Source organism: Phodopus roborovskii, unplaced genomic scaffold (genome assembly GCF_943737965.1).
Source record: "Phodopus roborovskii unplaced genomic scaffold, PHOROB, whole genome shotgun sequence".
NCBI classification, from domain to species: domain Eukaryota; kingdom Metazoa; phylum Chordata; class Mammalia; order Rodentia; family Cricetidae; genus Phodopus; species Phodopus roborovskii.
In genome coordinates, this window is record NW_026126578.1 from 3,281,271 (window position 1) to 3,305,467 (window position 24,197).

The window sequence follows — 24,197 nt, forward strand, 5'->3', positions numbered from 1 at the left end:
GAGGGTGGGGAATAGGATGGGAGGGGGGATCAGGAGTCATGGGAGGATGGGAGAGAGAGGTGACTGGGATCGATACATAAAATAAGAAAAAATAATAATTTTTTAAAAAGGGAACATTCTTCCATTGCTGGTGGGAGTGCAAATTTGTATAGCCACTTTATAAATCAATATGGCAATTTCTTAGAAAATGGGGATTTTATCTACCCAACACCCAAGCTATACTAATCTTGGCCATATACCCAAAGGATGTTCAATCATACCACAAGGACATTTACTCGACAATGTTCATAGCAGCTTTATTCATAATAACCACAACCTGAAAACAACCAAGAATATCTCTCAACTGAATCATAGATAAAGAAAATGTGGTAATTTACATAGCAAAGTGTTATTCATCTGCTAAAAACAATAACAACATGAAAATTGCAGCCAAATGAATGGAACTAGAAAGATTCATACCAGAGTGTCTAGGTAATTAGGAGGGCTCAAGGGGTGGGGGGAGGTGCTTGGAGCTCTCTGGAAGGGGAAATAGGAGATATTTTGTTGATGGACTGGGGTTGGGAGTGATATGAACCTGAGGTATTATACTGGGGATGAGTGGAGGAGGAGAGTACTGAAAGGGATGACTGGAACAATGGCATTTCTGGGAGATCAGAAACCTGTGCAAGGGAAACTCTCAAGAATCTACAAGGATAACCGCAGATAAGATTGTAAGCAATAGGGAGTACATAATATGAGATGACCATCTCCTGTGACCAGCCATGACACCACGGGAGGGTTTAGGGAAGCAAACCAGCCACATCACCTTTGACCTACAGTCTGTTCTGTCTATGGGATATTTTTGGGCAAGGGTGGTGCAGAGAAACAAGAGTGGCAAACCAATGACAATTCCAGACTCAGAACCATGACACAAGAGTCAGTCCAACCCTGAGACTTCCTGGAGTGCCAGGAAACAGGCTGAATTGCCCAAACACTGAGGATAAAACCAAACATAACTGAAAAAAAAATGTGAATGTAATGATGCCTAATGATATTCTGCAATACTCATAGATTTGTATCTATACTAATTGTAATTGGTGAGACTTTATCCAACAAATGATATGATAGATGAAGAGACCCACACATTAGACTAGGCTCAAGAAATCCTGCTCAAGAAAGGAAGGGAAGGACTGTACGAGCCAGAGGGGTTAAGGACATTGCAAGAAAATCCACAGAATCAACTAAACTTGCCTTATGTGCTCTCACAGAGACTGTATCTACAACCATGGAGACTGCATAGGACTGACCTACATATATATGGCAGTTGTATAAATTTGTCTCCTTATGGGACACCTAACAGTGGGAGCAGCGGCTGTCTTTGACTCCTTTCTTGGTTTCTTGAACCCTATTCTTCATATTCATTTGCATTGCTCAAACTTCATAAGAGGGGATGTGCTTAGTCTTACTGCAACTTGACATGCCATGCTTTGTTGATTTCATGGGCAGGGAAAGGGGAAGTAGTGGGAAGGAGTACCTGAAGCTGAGATGTATAATAAATAAACAAAATTTTTTTCAATCTATAAAAGGTTCAATGTCATGTAACAAGTCCAGGCACAATGCAAGTACATGAAAATAATATATTACTTAAGATTAAACATGAAAAACAGATAATAAAAATTGTAAGTATCGTAAACTCTCCAGCTCTTGTTCAAAGAAATTAAGAAATAATTTATTCTGAGCTATATATGAGTTATCATGTCCTAGGATCTTAGATTTAAGTTGCCCTGAATGATATGTTCTCTTATAGAAGTAGTCACATGAACTTTTAAAAGCCAATAAATTAGTGAGTCCTTGAAGTGCGTTGTAGTGATATGCTGTTTATGATTTAATAAAGGTCATCTAAGGGTTCATAACATAAAGCAAATCACAGGCCATAGACACCAAGCAATGGTGGCACACACCTTTAATCCAAGGACTCAGCAGATAGAGGCAGATGGAGCTCACTGAGTCCAAGACCACCCTGGTCTGCATAAGAGTGGATCAGTCTAAAAGGATAACAGAGCTCAGGCCTTTCATCCCAGCACTAAGGATGTTTAAAAGGAAGGAACAAAGGATGTCATGTGAGATTTTGTTTTCAGATAGGGAGAGCATTACACTCTGAAGATTAGTGGAGACAGGATCACCCATTTCATTCTGAGGTAGAGGTAAGAACTAGAAGCTGGATGCTTTGCGTTTTTGATCTTCAGCTTGGACCTCAATATCTGTCCCTGGGTTATATTATTTGTATTACAGTGCATTGCTGACAACATCAGATAGGTTCATCTCAGCAGTTCAGGGAAAATAATATTTCAGACTTCAGATGCTTAGCTTTTGGGTTTATGATGTTTATGTGAATTGTAAACTTGACAATCTAGAATCACCTGAAAGTTTTCTTGGAATATTGATTATGTTAATTGGGGTGAGAAGACTTTCATACTGTGGGTAATACTAATCCCTAGGTAGGATATATGGCACAGTGTAAGAGTGGAGGAAGTGAGCTGAACATTAACTCTCCTCTTCTAATGGCACACTTAAAGGGAGCAGCAACCTCTTACTCCTAAGAATGTGATTTCCCACTATGATGGATTGTGAACTGGAACCTGAACCAAAATAATCTCTCTATCTATGAAGTTGCTTTTATCAGCAATACCATTCTTGGGCATTTACCCAAAGGAAGTTCAATCATACCACAAGGACTTTTCTTAACAGTGTTCATAGCAGCATTATTTGTAATAGCCAGAACCAGGAGGCAACCTAGATGCTCCTCAACTGAAGAATGGATAAGGAAAATGTGGTACATTTACACAAAGGAGAACCACTCAGAGGTAAAAAAAAAAAAAAAAGAATAATGACCTCATGAAATTTTCAGGCAAAGGGATGGAACTAGAAACAACCATCGAGAGTGAGGTAACCCAATCTCAGAAAGACAAACAGTATGTATTAACTCATAAGAGTGTTTTAGATGGGCTCTCTGCTCCTCCCTGTTCTAGAGACAATGCATCTTTTCATGCAGTGCCAGCCTCGTATTTGAGACACAATGGTGAAGGTCGGAATGAACGGATTTGGCCGTATTGGACGCCTGGTTACCAGGGCTGCCATCAATTCTGGCAAAGTGGACATTGTTGCCATCAATGACCCCTTCATTGACCTCAACTACATGGTTTATATGTTCCAGTATGACTCTACCCACGGCAAGTTCAAGGACACAGTCACGGCTGAGAATGGGAAGCTTGCCATCAACGGGAAGGCTATCACCATCTTCCAGGAGCGAGATCCTGCCAACATCAAATGTGGTGATGCTGGTGCCGAGAATGTTGTGGAGTCTACTGGCGTCTTCACCACCATGGAGAAGGCTGGGACCCACTTGAAGGGTGAGGCCAAGAGGGTCATCATCTCCGCCCCTTCTGCTGATGCCCCCATGTTTGTGATGGGTGTGAACCATGAGAAATATGACAACTCCCTCAAGATTTTCAGCAATGCTTCCTGCCCTACCAATTGCTTAGCCCCCTTGGCCAAGGTCATCCATGACAACTTTGGCATTGTAGAAGGACTCATGACCACAGTCCATGCCATCACTGCCACCAAGAAGACTGTGGATGGCCCCTCCGGGAAGCTGTGGCATGATGGATGTGGGGCTGCCCAGAAATCATCCTTGCATCCATCCACTGGTGCTGCCAAGGCTGTGGGCAAGGTCATCCCAGAGCTGAATGGGAAGCTCACTGGCATGGCCTTCCGCATTCCTACCCCCAATGTGTCCCTCGTGGATCTGACATGCCGCCTGGAGAAAGCAGCCAAGTATGACATAATCAAGAAGGTGGTGAAGAAGGCATCCGAGGGCCCACTGAAGGGCATCCTGGGCTACACCGAAGACCAGGTTGTCTCCTGCGACTTCAACAGTGACTCCCACTCTTCCACCTTTGACGCTGGGGCTGGCAATTGCTCTCAATGACAACTTTGTAAAGCTCATTTCCTGGTATGACAATGAATTCGGCTACAGCAACAGGGTGGTGTACCTCATGGCCTACATGGCCTCCTCGGAGTAAGAGCCCATCCTGGACCATCCACCCCCAGCAAGGACATGAGCAAGAGAGAGGCCCTGGCTGCTGAGCAGTGCCTGTCCAACAAACCCCGACACTAATCTCCTTCACAGTTTCCATCCCAGACCCCCAGAATTAAGGGGCTTAGGGAGCCCTGCTCTCTTGAGTACCATCAATAAAGTTCATTGCACCTGTCCAAAAAAAAAAAAAGAAAGAAAAAAGAAAAAAAAAAGAGTGTTTTAGATGTAAAGCAAAGGATAAGCAGACTATAATCCACTGCTCCAGAGGAGCTAATTAATGAGGACAAACCTAAGAGGGACACATGAATCACCCTGGGAAGATAAACTAGATGATATCTATACAAATAACTGACTGTGGGTGGTGTGTGTGTGTGTGTGTGTGTGTGTGTGTGTGTGTGTGTGTATGCATGTGTGTGTTTGTGTGATAAGAACAGGATGGAACATGATGGCTAGGTGGGGAGGGGTGCAATGGAAGGGCAATGAAAAAAATATTTTAATAGAGAGTGCCACTATGGGCTTAGGGAGAAATCTGGTGCTATGGTAACTTCCAAGAATCCACAAGGTAGATCCCAATTAAGACTCCTAATAGTAAAGAGATGGCCTAAACTGGCCTACCATTGTAATCAGATTGATGAATACCACAACTATTATTATGGAGCCTTTACAAAGTTATTGATGAAACCAGATCCAGAGATCCACAACCAAGCACCAGGCAAAATTCAGTTAAAGAAAGGGAGGAGGGAATATATGAGCAAAAGATGTCAAATCATGATGTAGAAATCTTCAGAGACAGCTGAACCAAGCTCATGGAAACTCATGAACTGTATGTAGCCTTACAACTATGGAGATTCCATGGAACTGAACTAGGCCCTTTGTATGTGAGAGACAGTTGTAAAGCTTGGACTGTCTAAGAGTCCCCTGGCAGTGGGACTAACATCGCTTCATAGTACATGAGTTAGCTTGTTGGAGCCCACTCCCTATGGTGGGATGCCATGCACAGTCATGATACATGAGAGTGGGGCTTGGTCCTGCCCCATCTTAATGTGCCAGACTTTGTTGACTCCTCATGAGAGCCCTTATCCATCAGGAGAAGTGGACTGGGGAGATGGGATGGGAGGGCCATAGGGGGTTGTAGGAGGGGGTGGGAGGGAGATATGATATTGGAATGTAAAATGAAAATTAAAAAGTTAAAAAAGAAAAAAAATAGACATTTCCAAAATTTTTATTAAAATTAATTCAGGAGATCTGGCACAGTCACACTTACATACATGCAGATGAAACACCAATGCAAATAACAGTAAATAAATCTTAAAAAAAATAAAAGTAGTTAAAATGAGTCCATGCAAGCTCATGCTATTCCAAGTATGTGGTGAACGACACAATCTAGAAATCATTGTTAATGGTTAACTGGAAACAAATAGCAACAGCAGTAGCTCAACTGAAAATAGTTAATACAATAAAAACTAAAAGAAATTCCCATGATTTTGAAAGGAAAGATAAGAATGAGAGATAATTAGGGATAAGCTTACCAAGGAGTACCAGAGACTGGGACACATATAAAGAATAAAGATCCGTTGTTCACAGTTTTGAAACCTGATAAATTCAGTGTCAAGGTGCTGATATGTTGTATGTCACTCAATGCCTTCATTTGGTGGGAAGACTCACATGACAATACAGCAAGTAGTATGAGTGCTCTAGTCTCTGCCCCTTGTGAAACAGGTCACATCATAGAACTACAGTGACATCTCACAGTGCTCAGCCCCAAATGGTATTAACAGGAATTCAAGGATTAAATTTCTCACAAACACTCTAGGGGAAGCATGTTTGAATCACAGAAGGCCTATATCATATTTTTTTGTAAACAAAAAAAAAATCAATATACATAGAAAACTGCAAATATTTGTGGGTTAATGCCACAGAATTGTATTAATCAGAGGATGAAGAGAACTGAATCAGGTAAAATAAAACCTTTTCCTCAGCATTTCTATTAGACAAGACCGTCCAATCTGGAGCTGCAAATCTCCAAAATTTAGGATGAAATTCTCACCCTTTTCCACATATACACATTCTCTCTTTCAGTGCATGTGAATGTGTCTGCCTCTCGCTGCCCCCTATCTAATTCAAATGTTTGAGTAATATTTGAAAAGGAACCATTTAATATGTATGAGAGGATATGAAGTAAGAAAGGGGGAACTGAGGAAGAAAAGTGATTGGCCAAAAGAGATTACACACAATATAAAGATTGTCAAGCATGGAAGCATATCATTGTAATACACATTGCTATAGCTTCAAGTTATTTGAAGAGCCAGTCTAAAATTTAAAGGAGATTTTGTTATGAAAAGATAAGTTTAGGTAATAAATGACAATGGCTCATTAACAGAGAAGTACAAACCAAATTCTCAGGCTTCAGTACAGGAAATAACATCACAGGGACAAGACAGTGTAAAACAAGAAGAACAAATGATAAAATGGAAGTAGACCTGTGAGATAGTTCAGTAAGTAAAGATGGTTGCCAGCAAGCCTGACAATTTGAGCTTGATTATCAAGGCCCAAATGTGGAAATAGAAAACAATTGTCCTGTGGCCTCTACCTGCATAGGGTGGCATGAATTCACCAATCTACTATCATGCACATATGATAAATTAAAGGTAGGTATATAATGAAAATTTTAAGCGAGGAAAAAAATCTACAAAATGAAAGTAAAATGAGACAAATTCTCCATGTAGTTTGTTAAACATAATAAACTATGTAATTTCAGACAGATTGGCAAAAAATATAGAGTTGAAGATAAATGACCATATTTGCTAGAGACCAGTTAATTAAGTAGAACTCTAAAAGAATGGGTAGGTACTAAACAATGAGATGTGCCAATATGTATTCATCAACCATGAGTAATAAAATGGAAATAGAAAGTTATTCTAAAATACTATTCATAAGTACACCCTAGAAATAGGAAAGGAAATGTTCAAAATACATCATGCCTCAAGGAAAATAAATACTGTTAAAACTGAAACACTTCCCTGTAAACGTGTGAATTTTAAAGATAATATAATTGTTTGGAAACCTTAGCAAACAAATCAAAAACTTATAAGAGAAAAATATCAGGCAGGCTTCAGAGCTCTCAATAATATACATCATTGGAAATTAGGTAAGGTCTAAATGCACAATCCTCCAGGAAATGCAGTGAGCAAAATACTTACCTAAATGGATTGTTGAAACAGAGAGGCACCAGAAGGTATCTTTGATTACATAAGTGCTGGTAGAATACATTTCTTTTAAAAATCACCATAATAAAAATATTAAAAGATAACCCTCAGTTGAATGATGCTGGCAAAGTAGAAATGATGTATCAAATAGTATTTGACCTTAAATTTCATTTAACTTTTAGTTTTTTGAAGTTTGTTTTTTTTTTTTTTTTTGTAAACATATCTTGGTTATCTTCACTTCCTTTCCGAAGCTCATCCTCTGTTCACCCCTTTTCACTAGCTACCCAACTTTGTTTCCTATTTAAATTTTTAAAGAAAAATGTGTGCTGTCTAAATATTCTTGGATGTGTGCTCTTACTCTGGAGAGTGATTGGATTAGCAGGTTCTACCCTCTTCCAGAACAGCATCTCTCCCCTCAAAGAAGCTAACACATGTCTATAACTCTATGCAAAGGGTGTACTTTATGTACCCTATTCCCCTCTCCATGCTAGTATTTGATCTGGCTTGAGCTTGCATAGGTTTTGTGCATGCTACCATAGCAGCTACAAGTTCATTTGTGAAAGCTGTCCTGCTATGTCCAGAAGATAATATTTTCCTATAGTCATCTACCTACCACCTTTGGCCATTACACTCTCCTCTTCCATAATGATTCCTGAGCCTTGAGTTGTACTGTAATTCATACTTTCTTTTCATGGATGAGCATTCTTCAGTCTGTTATTCTTTGCTCCTTGACTAGCTCTGGATTATTGTGTTAATCACCATACTACAAATAGACAGTTCCTAGGTGAGAGATGAACAATGAGAAATGCATTTATCTATGGATATATCCACACTTCATTAGAAGTCGGTTTACTTCTATTTTGTAGCTTGAAAATAGCAGGTTTCCCTAAGCCCATGATCACCATAACAACAGAAACATATCCCAACAAGGTTGCCAATTATGAGTTTCATCTTGTAGAATGGGGCTGAAACCTAATCACAAAGCAGTACCAATGGGCATGTCTTGCCAAGTTGGTAGTTTGTAGGGTTCATACAAAGGTATGGCTGATGATTACTTTGCTTATATGGTAACTTAGACAGCAGCTTTCATCCCTATGAATAAGAACCAGTAGGGATGAAGGATCCAGGTGAGTAACAGCTAGATTTCTCCATGTCATGACGCAAGTATGTGGTGTTTTCAGAAATAAAGTATTAATGTCAAGCAAGTTCTGGATAGTAACCTAGAGAAATGCCAATAGCCTGTAATGTTTGGGGATCGATAGAAAAGTACTGATCAATGACTCAAAAATAAAAACCCACACCTGTCCCTGAGCTTTTTATTTGTTAGCTTCTGGTGTGTTGTAGGGGCATTGTTATGGGGTAACTCCATTTTAATTCTTTTTGAAACATTTGAAAGTCAAAAAAGGCATCTTTGTGTCTGTTTCAACATGTAATGTGAGTGTAATGTCAATGTAGGAATCAATGCCATTTATATCAGATGTGATATAAGAATAATTGTCTTATATCTGGTACTTATATCTGGTACTTCAAATAGTTTAGATTTAGATATATTTTCAGATCCAGATTATTAGAAAACCAAATGTTCATAACAAAATCAATCAAAATATGATAAAAATAAAGAATTGGAAATATATCAATCCTGCATTTACTAGTGCTTTCCAAGTAAAAAATTGCATATATTGAATCAAATGACATATATACACTTTAATGATACAAATAAAAAATAAATACTTTCAAAGGATAGCAACCTTTATGCAACTGAACAATGAATTTTATAGAAATCAGAAAAAAATGTAGGAAGAGCAAATATAGAATAAAATATGAGTGTGGAAAAAATGTAAATCATATTTTAAGTGGGATAGTCAATAATTGTTAGCAGAGATCACTCTCCAGACATTGAGTGGATGCATGAAACCATAGACAGTGAAGTCTTCAGTGTTTTATTTGTCTATGTGTGTATACCTGTGAAAAAATTAATTTATATATCAAGAGACCAGTGACTAAATATTGAAAAACTAAAATCTAACAATATACTATAGTAAAACTGTGTTAAGATGCTCTTTCTCAAAATATTGTACATATTATTGTATGGGTAGCATAGACAAGAGGCTATACCAGGGAAAGAAGAGATGATATTTGGATCATATCGGCATAAAGAGGACAATGTGAGATTTTTCCAGGATACTCAGTGAAACATCAATGTTGAACCTTGGTAATTTATTTACTTGTAGTATTTCCCATTTAATATTTTTAGACTTTGGTCATTGGCAAATAACAGAAACCATAGACTATGAAAGTGCTAGTGACCTGCGACCAGAAATAAAATTATTTCAGATACCATAGCAAAGTAAAACCTAAGTCTTACTGGGTTGATATTATAAATCTGTAACAAAATGACTTAAAAGTGAAAGGACTTTGAAGGCATCATGAGATTACACACAAAAATCACAGTCCACTCTTTGAGTATAGATGAAGAATCAGGGCAGAAAGCATTGGATGGGATGAATATAATGTTGTAGGCAAAGTTTTACCCTTAATGAAATCCCATCAAAGACCAAGCCCCAGTACTTGGGTAGGTGGGCTTACTCACAAATATGTTTGTGCAGTTATTATGTTAAATCATGTTTAAGTTAGTCAATGCTAGACCATGGAGAACATTAATTTTTAAAGACTAGCATTCTCATATGTAGGGAGTTGGATAAAAGCTTCATACACAGGGAAGACATGTTTTTGAGAGAGTAAGATAGAGATAGATGATAAATGTTAAAAGTCAGAAACGATCAAGAGTACCTGGAAGTTTCCACATTTAATAGGGACAAGGAGGAGTTCTCCCCATCTGCGAGAGAAATATCTGTCAACAATGGATGCTACTTCTAGGCTCCAGAACTGAAAAGCCATACATTTCTCTTGTGTTTCATAAATAGTCAACTTTATAATGTTTCATTGCACCAGTAAAAGACCAGTACAAAAGGAAAAATGAAAGTCCAATTAATATTTTATTTAATGCTTTTATTGAATTAAAAATGAATGCAAATTGATGTTTTAAAAGCTATGTTTTGATTTATATTAATTCATGTTCATTAAAAATTCATTAATTTATATTCATTAGATGTGAATTAGTGTTGATTCATAAATAAAAATTACATTCAATCAATTTAAACTTAAGTAAAAAGACATTGGCTACAGAAGGTGCTGCTGTATCTGTTTCAGGAGACAACAGAAAAATATGCAAAAGACTAAATGGCAAAACAAGTGAAATGGTTTTGTTGGAGAAAGATGAAAAGTATAGCTGGGAAGGGAATATACACAACTTCCTCTGCTATATAATACATTTTCTAAAATAGTTTGCAGAAAGATGTGGGTATCAAAAGATAAAGAAACACTTGGGATGTTCAGAATCAGAAAACAGAATTCAATATTGAGTGAGATACATAGTGAGGATATTTCCATTTACATGCTTGTCTAGATTTGGGTAATAGCAGGCAGAATTCATGTAAACTGGAATTACTTACAGAGAAAATGAATAACAAAGCAAGTACAAATGCACATGATCCTAACTTTGGGTGTTACATCCTGTGCACAGGTTATCAACTACAGACAGAATGCCAATAGATGTAAAGGATACTTTAGTTTGTATTAAACATCATACGCTGGTTGAGGGCTGATGCAATTGCTCAGTGATTAAGTGAAGGTACTGCTTTTGCAGAGGACCAAAGTTCAGCTCTAGGATTAACGTTGGTTATCTCTCAACAATCTTTTGTCTCTAGCTATTGGAGATTCACTGATCTCTGAAAACTATGTGGGCAGCTGCATAGACTCTGTGCACATACCTGTAAACATACATATAAGTAAAAATAAATCATAAAATAACTGGACTTAAAAACTTTAACTTTCATATACTGGAAATTTTTTCATTTAAATAGTTACTTAGTGGCTAATATAACTAACTCTTAAATTGCTTGATGACACTGAAGCTTAAAAAATATTTAGAAGAAATCAATAGGTGATTAATTATTTTTTCCTTTATGGCCTATTTCTGCTTTGAAAGACAATAGACCATGATGGATTTGGTTTAATCTTCTTTATCCACAGCACCATTTCCTAATTACTTTTGAAGCAGTGATTGTGAAGAATTTCCATACACACAGTAAGTAATCCAAATATTTCACTTGTACCCATATCATAGCTGGGTTCAAGTCTCATCTATTTCCATTTAACGTCATACTCTATTCCATTATTTTAGAAAAGTATAAATTGTAGTGTCTGTTAAATTTTCATCATGAACTTTTACATTCATTCAGCAATATTCACTATAACCCCAAGGTATGAGGCCTGAGATATTTATACAGAATTAAAGCAAAGAATTAATTCCAAATGTCATGTTGAGTATTGCCTTTTAAGAGCGATATTTTAATACAATTCCAAATACTTATATACATTCAATTCAGCATTTATTTATGGATATGTGTGTGTTGGCATATAAATATGAGTAGATAAACAGGACTAGCAAAATAGGGTACTAATATAGACAAGAAATGAAGAGAGTCATGCAGGTATTGTGACTCATTCCTGTAATCTTAGGACATGAGAGGTTGAGATAGAAGAATTACTATGAGGGTGAAAACATCTTAGGATGTACAGTGCGTTCAAAGGCCATTCTGGGCTATAGTTTGAGACTTGAGCCTCTGCCTCAAAAAACAAAAACAACAAAAGTAATGACAAATGAGAAAGGCCTTAATTACAGGAATTATATTAGAATTTCAATAGAATGTATGTTACCAAGTCAGACTAGGCAACTAATTGTACCTTCTAAAAATGGAGGGAAGCCATAATTCATGTGGATTCCTGCCTAACATGAAATTTTAATGGTTCTCAGTGAAAGAGAAACATGCTTAATAGTATTGTTCATGACTCTCTTCAAATGTTCTGAGCTGCAGACCCTTTCTCTGAACAGCTAACCTTTTTAACTTATCAAGGAAGACAGTCTTGTTGTGCATAACAGAATTTTACCAGTTTCCTGAAAAATAGGCTTTGACTTTCTCTATTGTTCCCAGGAAACTTGCTTGGTAATAAAGCTATGTACATTCATAAACTGGAAGCAAAAGGACCAGCTTCAGTCCAGCCAATCTTAAATGTTCACACCTTGTTTCTCCTCAGGATCTTTATTCAAAGAGACATGATATTCCTAAAAGTCTGGCCACTTTCTTCTTACTGGTTGGATAAGATATTCTTCCGAGATTCAGGAAGTTTCCCATCTTAGCTCCTTCACAGTTGCCATCCACAGAGATTTCCCAGGGTCTTAGATGCTGAGTCCACACTATTGGGATGAAATCATGGGCCTTTGATTTAATGTATGAGTTGCATTATTCTTGGCTGTGTGGTTTGGTGCCTGAATATTCTCCTTCTGGAAAATGCCATCAAGATTCATCAAAACAAACAAAACTCCTAAAATTTACTCTCTGTCTCTCTCTAAAAACAATAAGAAAAGTCACCAAAAAGGGAACAAAGGAATCTGAAGGTAGTATACAAATACCAGAAGGTGGGTATTTTATTTAAAAGATTGGTTTGTCAGCTCACACTTTGAGATACTTACAGTGTAGACATAATCACTGTGATTTTAAGTGAAAACTTTATGGTGGATGTTGTCTCAAGGAAGAAAGGTTGTAGAGAATATGGCAAAATGGAGGATTGTGTGGATGTGTTGCTTTTATAGAAAGAGAATTAATGCAGATTTCCATGAGTATGTTCTGAACACCTTTTATTTTTTTCTTATTTTACATATCAATCACATTTCTCTGTCCTTCCCCCGCCTATTCCCTACCTCCCTCCCTCCCATCTCCCATGTTCCCTGACCTCTGACAGTGGAACCAGTATGTATCCCTGGTGCAGAAAAGGACTTTGGGAGCACATTCCCCATGAAGGGATACTCCCTGAACAACTTTGGAAGGCATATCCCAGTAGCCTAACAACCTGCCACTATGATTTCCATCATCACCTCTTGTGTGTGTGTGTGTGTAGAGGTGGAATAGGTTGACAATGAGTATCTTCATCTACTTTCCATCTTGGTTTTTGAAATGGAGCCTCTTGCTTAACCTGCAGTTCCCTGATTCTCAGCTAGACAGGAATCCTCCTGCACGGCAACCTCAAACCTGAGATTGTGGATACCTACTTCTGTACCTCTTGTCTTTTAATACATGTTATGAGGAATTGAACTCAGGTCTAAGTTGAGGTTCTCAAGCTTTAGCAGCATGCCCCTTTCCAACTGAGCTATCTCCAAGTCCCAGGACTCACCTCCCAATGTTTCTATCCCATTAACATCACTGTATTGGGGACAGAGCTTACATGACACAAGATTGAACAGGCATGCCAAAGCTGAAGATCATGTGGAAGATGTATACCACTTGTGATAAACTAAAATGATTTGGAATATAATTTAAAACATAATTAAATTTTGGGGAAACAAGTCCTAATGAAGCTTCCTCATGTCAATCACCTTTCACTCTCTTTCAGTGTTTATAACTGCTTAAAGACAGTGGCATTAGAGGCTGACACTCAGATGCTCACAGCTTGAAGTGTTTGCGTCTCTTCCATTAATTATTAAGCCGTAGGCCATGGACCAGTGGGTTGGCTAAGCCCAAGATGGTCCCTGTTTTGACCAACCTGGCAACTTTAGTTTGGTATTTGGAACCCAAATGATGTTACCAGAAAACCCACTTCTGCAAATTGTATCCTGGCCTTAATATGTGTTCACACAGACGTGCATGTAAAACAAATATATAAAATGTATTTTGTAATGAATGCATTCTGTCATCTTCTTTTTCAATTTACACATGGTAGGATGATTTCTACCTCAGAAATTAGATTATGGTACAAATATTTTTCTCCTACATGAAATGTTCTGAACACTCACTGTATATCCCAGTCCAAGTGGAACCATCTAAATTTGGTCCTTATCTGTGGATGCTCAATGTTTCTCTTATCCACAATAACCTATTTTTACCTCTGGTTTTATTTGGTCTCCCTACATAGCTGAGCCTCACTTGATAGGATTGCCTCTAACTCATAGTGATCTACTTGTCTCAGCCTCCTGAGTATTGGGATTGACAGGCACAAGACACAATTTCCTGACTTTTGTTGTAGAGATCAGGAGTGACTCCCTGTTCCTTCTGTGTGAAGGACCTCCAGTATCATTTCCTTTCATTACCTTCACTATCTTTGTTGTCACTGCTTTTGCTTTCATAGTGATGCTGTGAATTTTCCCTGGAACATATTTATTACAATTAACTCAATAAAAGGATAGTTTCATTAAAAACTAATCAGCTGATACACAAGTGACTCCAAAATCAAGATAATAGGCCACAGCCGTCTGGGCAATGTTGTAGCATTTATTTTTGAACTAAGGCTTACTTTTTTTCTTAGCCATAGTTTCTATACTGGCAAAATCACCTGAGAAGTTAGGCAACATTTCAAAGACATGCACCTGTGTTCTCTCTTGCTATCATTTATTTTCTTTACTCTAATACAACTTCCTGAGAACACTGAAACAGTTAAGTTCTCTTTTTGCTGAGACAGCTATATTCTGAAAGGGTGTGTTTTAAATTATGAGTTGATATCATAATTTTCTATCTGAAATACAGGACATCGTTGATTTCATTTCTAGGTTTGGAAGGATTAGCTGTTGGTGGGGGAAATGTAAGAAACTGAAACTTGAGAGTTGCCATCTGAAGCTCATTATTATACAGATTATAGAAGGCAAACTATAGCATGGAGTTATAGGTGAGACAGGGTCTACAGCCTTATTATTCTAATCATCTCCCTTCATCCATTTCATTGATATCTAAGATGCATAAATAAAACCATAGCTCAAAAAACCAGCTGATTTGTATCATGCTGTGCAGTCTCGAAGAAATGTGCAGTATAATCCATTTATAGTATTCTCTTCAGAGATACTTCTGCCAAGGTTTAAAGGTGAGAATGATATGGGGTTAGTCTTAAGTTATCAATCTTTGATATTCACATTCCACAGGCAGCTGCTGTGAGGGAATGAATGCTGTGTGTTCTTATCACAATAAGGTAACAACCATTTGCCACCTCCTGCAGAACTTTTAAACAAGAAATGTTTTCACTTTAAAATCTCACAGACACAGACGGACAGAAAATTACTTAGTAGTCATCATTATCAAGTACTTAATGTTTTTCTCTAAGTGTTATCCCCTCCAAAAAATTGTGGTTGGAAGTTATCATTTATCAAAGAAAGAATCAGGAGAAATGTCAACGTGAGGAAAAAGGGTTCACTTTGTGTTTTTGGAACAATTAACTGTAATATCTAATTTCATACCTTAGGGACTATGCTAATGTATTTCTAAAAAATAAGTGAGAGTTTATTTATACCATTTATATTTCATATTTTAAAGAAGACTGAGAGATGGCCAACAACAGTTAATTCATATCCATTCAGTTCTTTGTAAATATTCAATTAGGTAAAATACGGTTTCCTCATTTTCTTGTACTAAGGGATTTTTGTTAATATATATATATAAAAGGGGAAAAAGTTAATTTGGCCATAACAGACTTTATATCAATTATACTATGTAGACATCAAAAAATTATATTCACTTGGATATTTTTCTACTGGGGAGAAGTTTATACTTTTCTTCACTTTGTAGACTTTTTCATGTATAAACACATGTTCAAGACGTATATTAAAAGATAGTGGCATAGACTCATCACAAGACAGTTGCATTACTTTTCTCTTTGTTGCAGCCTATACTTAAATGGTTGATTCTTAATTGATGTAGAAGTGTGCAGCCTATTGTATATGGACTTCTTTATAGGTTTAAATAGTAAAATCCTGGAATCAGATATAGAGGAGAATGTTAAGAGATAAGAGAGAAGGAGGAGTAAGCCAAAGCCAACTTTTACCTCATTAGCTTTCCAGCAGGTAGGAGAACCAGTCCCCCTTTCTTCCTGCTAATATTCTCTCTCTGCCCAGCCATCTCACTACTTGTCTGTCTGGACAGACCTCCAGACCTCTATATTTAGCTAGTGGCAAGCTCCATCCTCTAAATCAGACAAGCTTTATTTGTACAAGCAAGGTATCACCACAGCCTATTTGGGGGGCATCATTCCTTAGGCAGGTGATCCTGAACAGTACAGGAAAGCTGGCTATGTGAGACAGACAGCAAGTAGCATTCTTACACCCTGGTTGATTTTTGTCACAGTTGTTTGTAGTACAACGCAACCTTGCTGGTCTGGTAAAAGTAAAACGTAAACTGTAAAAATGCAATATCTTATTCTTTGAGAAGGTCATATAATGTATTTGGATCATCAGGGCCTCTCCTCAAATCCTCTGTGATTTATCCCATCTTTTTTCCCATCCAATTTCATGTATTTGTTAGTTATCTTTTTTTGCTCTGTAACTCTTGGAGTCCAGTTCTGTTGTCCATATACTTTTGAGTGTAGAGCTATCCTTTGGAAAATGGTTGACCTACCAAAACTTGCAGTCTTAAACAAAACTGACTCACACCCTCCCAGGATAATTGATTGTCAGTAGGCACTCAGCTAAGAGGGGTACTTCATTTGTATGTCTTACCCCCAATTAAGTCTGGCTTGAGCTTAGCAGGACTTGCACATACTTTTCTCAAGGATTATAAGTTCATGTGTGTAACTGCCCTGCTGTGTCCAGAAAACACTGTTTTATTAAAGTCCCACAGCCTGTATCTCTTTCAGTCTTGCAACCCCCTCTGTAGTAATGATCCCTAAGCCTTGGATCGACTTCACATCCTCTTTTAGAACTCATGTGTCCTTTATCAGCCTTCCATTTTATTTATTTATTTATTTATTTATTTATTTATTTATTTATTTATTGTATTGGCCATGTCTCACTGGAGGGCTGTCTATTCAAGGATAAGGGCAACATTTGATTTATCTGTGGTGTCATGAAGCATCTTTGGACAGGGCATCTTTGTTGAATAAATGCATCATCCTTTTTGAAATGAGGCTCTATCAGGGAACAGAAATGAATAAGAATATTTAAACAGAGTATTACTTCAAAGAAACTAGTCTTTGAGCCTTGTGCAATATGGGCACTACTTTACTTTCTTTTGACTGTACATTAGCTTATTATATGTCCTACATAAATCTTTGTGGATCAGTTATAAATATTTTAATAACCAATAAGATCAGTACATTTAATGAGGCTATATAACACAGTGATTAAAAGAGTAGATGGGACTGGAGAGTTTCCTTCATTTTGAGGTATTTTTTATTACTTCCTGTGTATTGGGGGTAAAACATTTGATTTCCCTGAGAAGGTCATGAGAATGGCTTGATACTGGAATGTTATGTTATAATATTTTACTTTTTTCCCTAAACTTGAAGATAGCACAAATAATTTAATTTCAAGATGAATACACTAAACTTAGGGATATGAATAAATCTCTCTGTGTATGTGTGTTATAGTGCACACATATGTGTGGTATGTATTCAACTCATGAAGGCTAGTGTAAGATGGTAATTACCCTACTCTGTCACCTTCTATTTAACTGCTTTTAGTCAAGGCCTCTTACTGAACCTGGAGCTAGGCTGCTAAGTACCAAGCTCAGGTGTCTTATCCTTCTAATCACCCCCATCCACTGCAGTGGATTTATGAGCACAAATCAGTGAAGTTCAGCTTTTCATGTGGGCACTGGAATCTAAATTCTTCCTCATACTTGTGTAGCAAACACTGTTACTCCCTAAGCCATCTCTCCATCACTTGAACAAATTTTTAATAATATAATATGATAAACATAAAGCTACTTTTGGGAAATATGTGCTGAAAAGCATGAGGCATGATTCCACACCTTCAAAATGGTCTTGGGATGGTTCTGCACGGCTCCAAAAACCAGGTCTGAGTAATGAATACAGAGAAGAAGCCACTTCTTAAATAGGAGTCAGAGGTTATTAACTATGATCCTCATGGTAGATAACATAGGGATCAAAGTAACATATGAGAAGCACTCTGCATCACAGGTGTACAGAAAGAAAACTTGAGTAGTTAAAGCAGTGACACATCACAAAGCACGAACTCAATTATCTTGATTGAGCCACACAAACCTCAAGAATACCAAGCAAGGATATTTTCTCAATAGTTCTGTATGAGCAAATTCCATTTAGCAAAACTCTTTGTATGTGATGTTTGATGTATTTAATGAGTCAGTCCTATCATATCAAATGTCTGACATCTTTGAAATGTATGTATTCTAGAGGAGAGATGGCACTAGTTAATAGTTACTTAGATTATATGCTGGTTATTTTTTGTCAACATCACATAAGCCAGAGTCACCTTGGAAGAAGGAATCACAATTAAGGAACAATTAAGGAATTGTTTCCTTCAGATTGGACTGTGGACAATTCTATGGAGGCATTTTCTTCATTGATAATTGATACAGTTGGGACGAAGCCATTGTTTCTGGCACAAACCCTAGGTAAGTTGGGCCTGAACTGTATAAGAATGGTAACTGAATGCAAGACTGGAAGCAAGCCAGTAATTAATGTTCTTTCATGATTTTCCAAGTTCCTTCATTGATGTCCTACCCGTCTTTTCTTGATTATGGACTGTAGCCTATAATCTGAAATGAACCTTTTCCTCTTCAAGTTATTTTGCTCAGTATTTTATCACAGCAACAGAAAGTCACACTAAAACAAATTATATAATACACTAACGTTGCACTTTAAATGCAGACCTACCCATTAACCAGAAAATAAGCTTTCCAGCCTTAATTTTGTTCATAACTTAACTGGCTTTGTTTAAATGTTGTTCAACCCTTTTCCAGATTGCTATAGAAGTCATCATGCCATAACTTGTGCTGTGTAATCTCATGTATTTTCTCTTTATTTGTCAGCTAGTAACTCTGTTTTTTTTTCATTACCAGACCTTTCACAGTTATTGTCAAAATGCATATCCATTTGACTGCTCCATTGTAATTTTGTTCCCTCTGTCTTTATTACAGTTTGATCTTGTTCTTACTCCTGTGGATTCTGCACTGTTAATCTCTATCTTTTCAGTGGTCTATTAACCTACAGATGACATTTTTTTCTATCAACACCATCTAGAATTCACCATCTACTCATTTGGGTTCCCAAATGTCATCTTCTCTTGCTCATTAAAAATCCCAGACTCTCCAATGATTTATTCTGAAAGTGTTAATTAGGAGACATTTCTTTTATTGACTCTCATATATTTCAAAAGCAAAATCTCAAATCAGAAATACTTAACAGCAACATATATCAAAGACCTAGTGTTAACTGGGAAAGAGACATCCAAAATAAATGTATCATAGAGAATATTATCTTATTTTTATTGCACTTAAATGGTAGAATATATTGTCTGTATAAAAAGGCACTAACAGACTCTCATCTCAAACTTTTAAGCTTTAAAGTTAAAGGAAATCAGTTTTATGTAATTTGTTTTCTGGTGATCATTTATTTTATTATTAATAGGAAACAGCTAGGGCTCATTTTTCTATTAATCCAAATAAAAATATCTGTTTTATTGAAAGAAAGAAATTTTGAGGTATGTTGGTGTTATAGTTATACACATTTAGCAGAACATGGGGAGAGAGGAAGAGGTAATTTGCTTTGGATTATAATTTAGTGACCAAATGACACAATTTGCTGACTGATTGGATGTGGCATGAAAAAGAAAATTATAAAAGATGACTCCAGGAATTCAGGTCTGAGCCACTGGATACAAGGCTGTACTAGTAGTAACTTGGAAGAAGTTAGGACAAGGTATATGAATGAGGAGTGTATGACTTGAAAATATCCCTTTGAGTATTCTTAGCCTATGTCCAAATAGGCAGGACTGATGACTATAAAAAAGATGATGTCAGCAATACACAGTGGACTTTAGAAGAGGGTTTATTGGCTTATTGGTAGGGACTGCTGCTTGGGGCAATTTTCATGTGAATCATTTTAGCCGTGCAGGGATGATGGCCATAAAAATTGTTAGTGACAATGGCTGTAATAATTAGTAAAAGCTCTAGTATTTTTCATACTATCCAAAGTACTTTTCCACCATGTGTATGAATCTAACCATACTCCTCTAAAGGAACAAGACAGAGAACTCCCGATACTGTGTTCCATAATCTATTGCCTAAGGTGTACAAAGGCCACATATCCCATCTTTCATTCCACGGGAGACATTAATACCACAGGAGTCCCAAGGCAGTTGGGACTCCTTATTGACTGGGTGTGGCTTCAGGAATCTCCATAGCTTCTATGAATCATCTTCACATCATACACTGACACTTCCACCCTCCTGCCCTCTCCCTATCCATGACTCTATTCACCTTCATAATCTGATATCTGTACACTCTGCAGCTTTCCTGAATCCCTTTATATTATCTGTCACAAGGGCATTTACTAGAATTAAAATTTGGACATTTAATCCCATCTTGATGTCTGCTTCAGGCAGCCAAACCAAACAAGCAGAAGAGCATAATCAGTTGTAATCCCATGGAAGGCAATTAAAAGATTTCTCTGTACTAGATTGCTTATTGCTTGTGCATTACAGGATTTGAAGAGATTAAGTGATAGCTGTCATCCTCAGCTTTTATCCTTTGCCTGGTTTTTTGAGAAACAAGTGATAGGACCACGTCTAGACTTTAAGCTTCTGACTCTGTAGCAGCACATGGCTTCCCCATTGGGAACTGCAGTGGTTCTCAGCATGAGGTGACTTCCTCAGGGGATAGTACACATAGCTCAAATAAACTGTTCGTATGATAGATTTTGATGTCCTCTAGGTAATGACTAGACATACCACTCACTATCCTGTAATGTACAGTGTAGCCCCAACATAAAATGATTACAGAGCCTCAAACAGCAATAAGAAATACTGAGAGTGACAAAGCTTGGATTGTGCCATTTAGAAAAAAGGGGGTAAAGTTCAAGATTTAAATGACTAATAGGATAGTTCAAACACACATGAAAGTACACACACACACAGAGCTATGTTTTTATGCTTAAGTGCATGTATGCATGTGTTTGTACATGTAAACATGTGTGTGAATACATAAGTGATAGCCCAGGAGAACATGTTCAACATTGTTTTAAGATTTATTTTTATTAGTGTATGAATCTGTGGGTCTATGTGTGCATGTGTGTACATGTCATGTGTTTATGGGTATTCACAGAGGCCTGATGAAGGTATCACCTTCCTGAAGCTGGAGTTACAGGCAGTTGTGTGTAGTGAGACAGTCCTTCTGTGGCACTGACCATGCCCATTGGAGGTGGAGCCATGGGTCTGAGGAAGAGCATGGAAAAAGGTCTCTTGCTGGCGGGACTCTGACAGGAGAACAGTAAAACTTGCTGGTGTTCATCTGTCTAGGTTGTAAGTTATTTCTCCCTGAATAAACATCTATTCAGCCTATTTGTTTATCCTGATCCTTATTTAACAGCAATATCTGTGAGTGCCACAGAAGGACTATCTCACTACAGTTGTGAGCCACCTGACATGTGTACTATGAACTAACTCAGGTAATCTGCAAGAATAGCTCCTACTCTAAAACATTGAGTCTGAGTCATCCCTTTCAGCCCCTAGCACTTTTATTTTTGAAGTCTCTTCAGGTTAAGAAAATTGAGGCTCAATCATAGAAAATAATTGAATAAGGGTGGAATCTAGAAATACAACCTAGAACAAATGTGTTACGAGTAGTTTTTCCACCAGCCTGGTTCCACAACCATGCTAGCCCAAAATAACACACACAGAAATGCTGTATTAGATATAAAGCTGTTAGCTTGTGATTATCTTTTCTTATTGGCTAGCTCTGTCTTAAATATTAACCCATTTCTATCAATCTAAGTATTTCCACGTGGTCTTATCTTACGGGAGAGAGTGCCTGGACCTGTGCTTTCTTGGTCTTACATGTTGACTTTACTTCTACCTCCTCCTTGAATCCTCCTTGTCTCCTAGTCCTGTGTATCTTGCTTTCCTATCGGCCAACAGTGCTTTATTCATTAACCAATACGAGAAACATATTTACAGAATGACATCTCCCATCACTAGTGCTGTATTCTGTAATTATACTCTAAATACACAATCTATTAGGAAACTAAATAAATGATCTGGGTAATTTAAGATAGTATATACAGGTAAGCAGTATTTAACAACTCACTATCCATTAATGTGTTATTTCTCTGTACCTTATTTCCTTCTCATCACACTCAGTTATAGGCAGTTTATATAGGATATATATATATATATATATATATATATATGTGTGTGTGTGTGTGTGTATATATATATATATATATATATATATATATATATATATATACACATATTCTGTGGTTTCATTTAAAAAGCAGTAGTAGAAAAGAAGCAAATCAGCAAATCCAAGCCCTTGTCCTTTTTTTCATATGCATACATTGCCTGCCTTGTCTCTATTAAACCTGAATATATTCTGGAGTTTACATAGTTCTTAAAGCATGGAGAAAAATAATCTTATACATTAATTAAATATGTCTTATTGTGACCTGAAAAATTATCCACATCACACACTAACAAAGATTGACATTCACTTGTATTTACCTTTTTAGTGATCAGTCACTGGTAAGCAATGGGTGCATATCTAATCTGTATAATTTATAGACAAACATGTTGTATTGTGTTGACTACATGTACACATTTGCATTTTGGGCAAATATCTTGGTTACACGAGTATTCATCTTACATCACTTAACAATATCTTAATGTTTCTTGTTGTATTGTTTGTACAGCATTTCCAAAGTAGAAAGTTCTTCATAGTCACTGACACAGAAGTTTAGCAATTTTTCATAGAGACCCTTGAGACATTCAGTGCTCAGAGATATATATTTATTCCTTTATGAGTATCTTTCTTTTATTACATTAGACATGCAATTCCTTCTCATGGATTTTTATTGGTTGTTATACAATGAAATTCCTGAGCATAGTCCTTAGAAAAAAATCATAGCTTAGATCTGTGCATTTTAGGGTACATTTAATAATATTTTTCAGACTTTCATTTTGGAGAATAACAAAATGGAGTCCACCCATAGGCTCCCCCAAAGGCTTAAATATGTTCCCAAAAATGTTGCACTATAAGTTGTACATTCAAAAAGATAGCGTCTGAATTTATGAGGGTAATTTAATAGTAATGGCTTTAATTTGTAGAATTTTCCATGTCTTATATCTCATAGTACCTGAAGCAGCATGCATCCCTCAGAGGTTGGCAGTATACTTCTCATTATACAGATCAAAAAATACATTTACAATGATATTAATTGACTATCTTAGCTTATAACTTGAGTAACTGGGTCACAGCCCAGATGGTCTGACTTTGGAGTTTAGATGTTAACACCCTCAAACATACAAGCAATTATGCAAATTAGTCTAACATTTGCTCTGTGCATCTTTATATGAGCCACATACAGGGACGTTGATAAGTACCTGGGAGTAATTTGGCATGTCATGCTGATTATGTGGAATTAAAGATCAATGTATTAGGCTATAGTCAGTATGATTTCAAGTTTACAGGCACTATCAAATCTTCCCATTTGGCTCAAAAATCTTTAGTCATGAAAGTTAAGGGATTTTTAACCTCTAAGTCTCCTTTACTAAATACACACACACACACAATTCAAAGGGAAATAGATTAATTATCAACACCATTTTAAGATTCAGTACTGGATATTTTCTTTATAAGATTCATTTTGATAATTTTTAATTATGTGTTCATGTGTGGGTTTGTATACATGAATGGAGCTGCTCACAGGGACCATATGGCTCAGATATTCTTGGAACTAAAGTTATAGGTATTTGTAGGCAATTTAACATGGTGCTAAAACCTGAACTTGAATCATCTGGAAGAGCAGTTTGTGCTCTCAACTACTGAGCATTTCTTCAGGCCCTG

At 37.0% G+C, this 24,197-nt stretch overlaps 1 pseudogene; it reads left to right on the top strand.

The window, feature by feature from the left end:
- The first annotated feature begins 3,027 nt into the window (after positions 1–3,027).
- Positions 3,028–4,258, top strand: LOC127236128 (glyceraldehyde-3-phosphate dehydrogenase-like; annotated as a pseudogene).
- Positions 4,259–24,197: the final 19,939 nt, after the last annotated feature.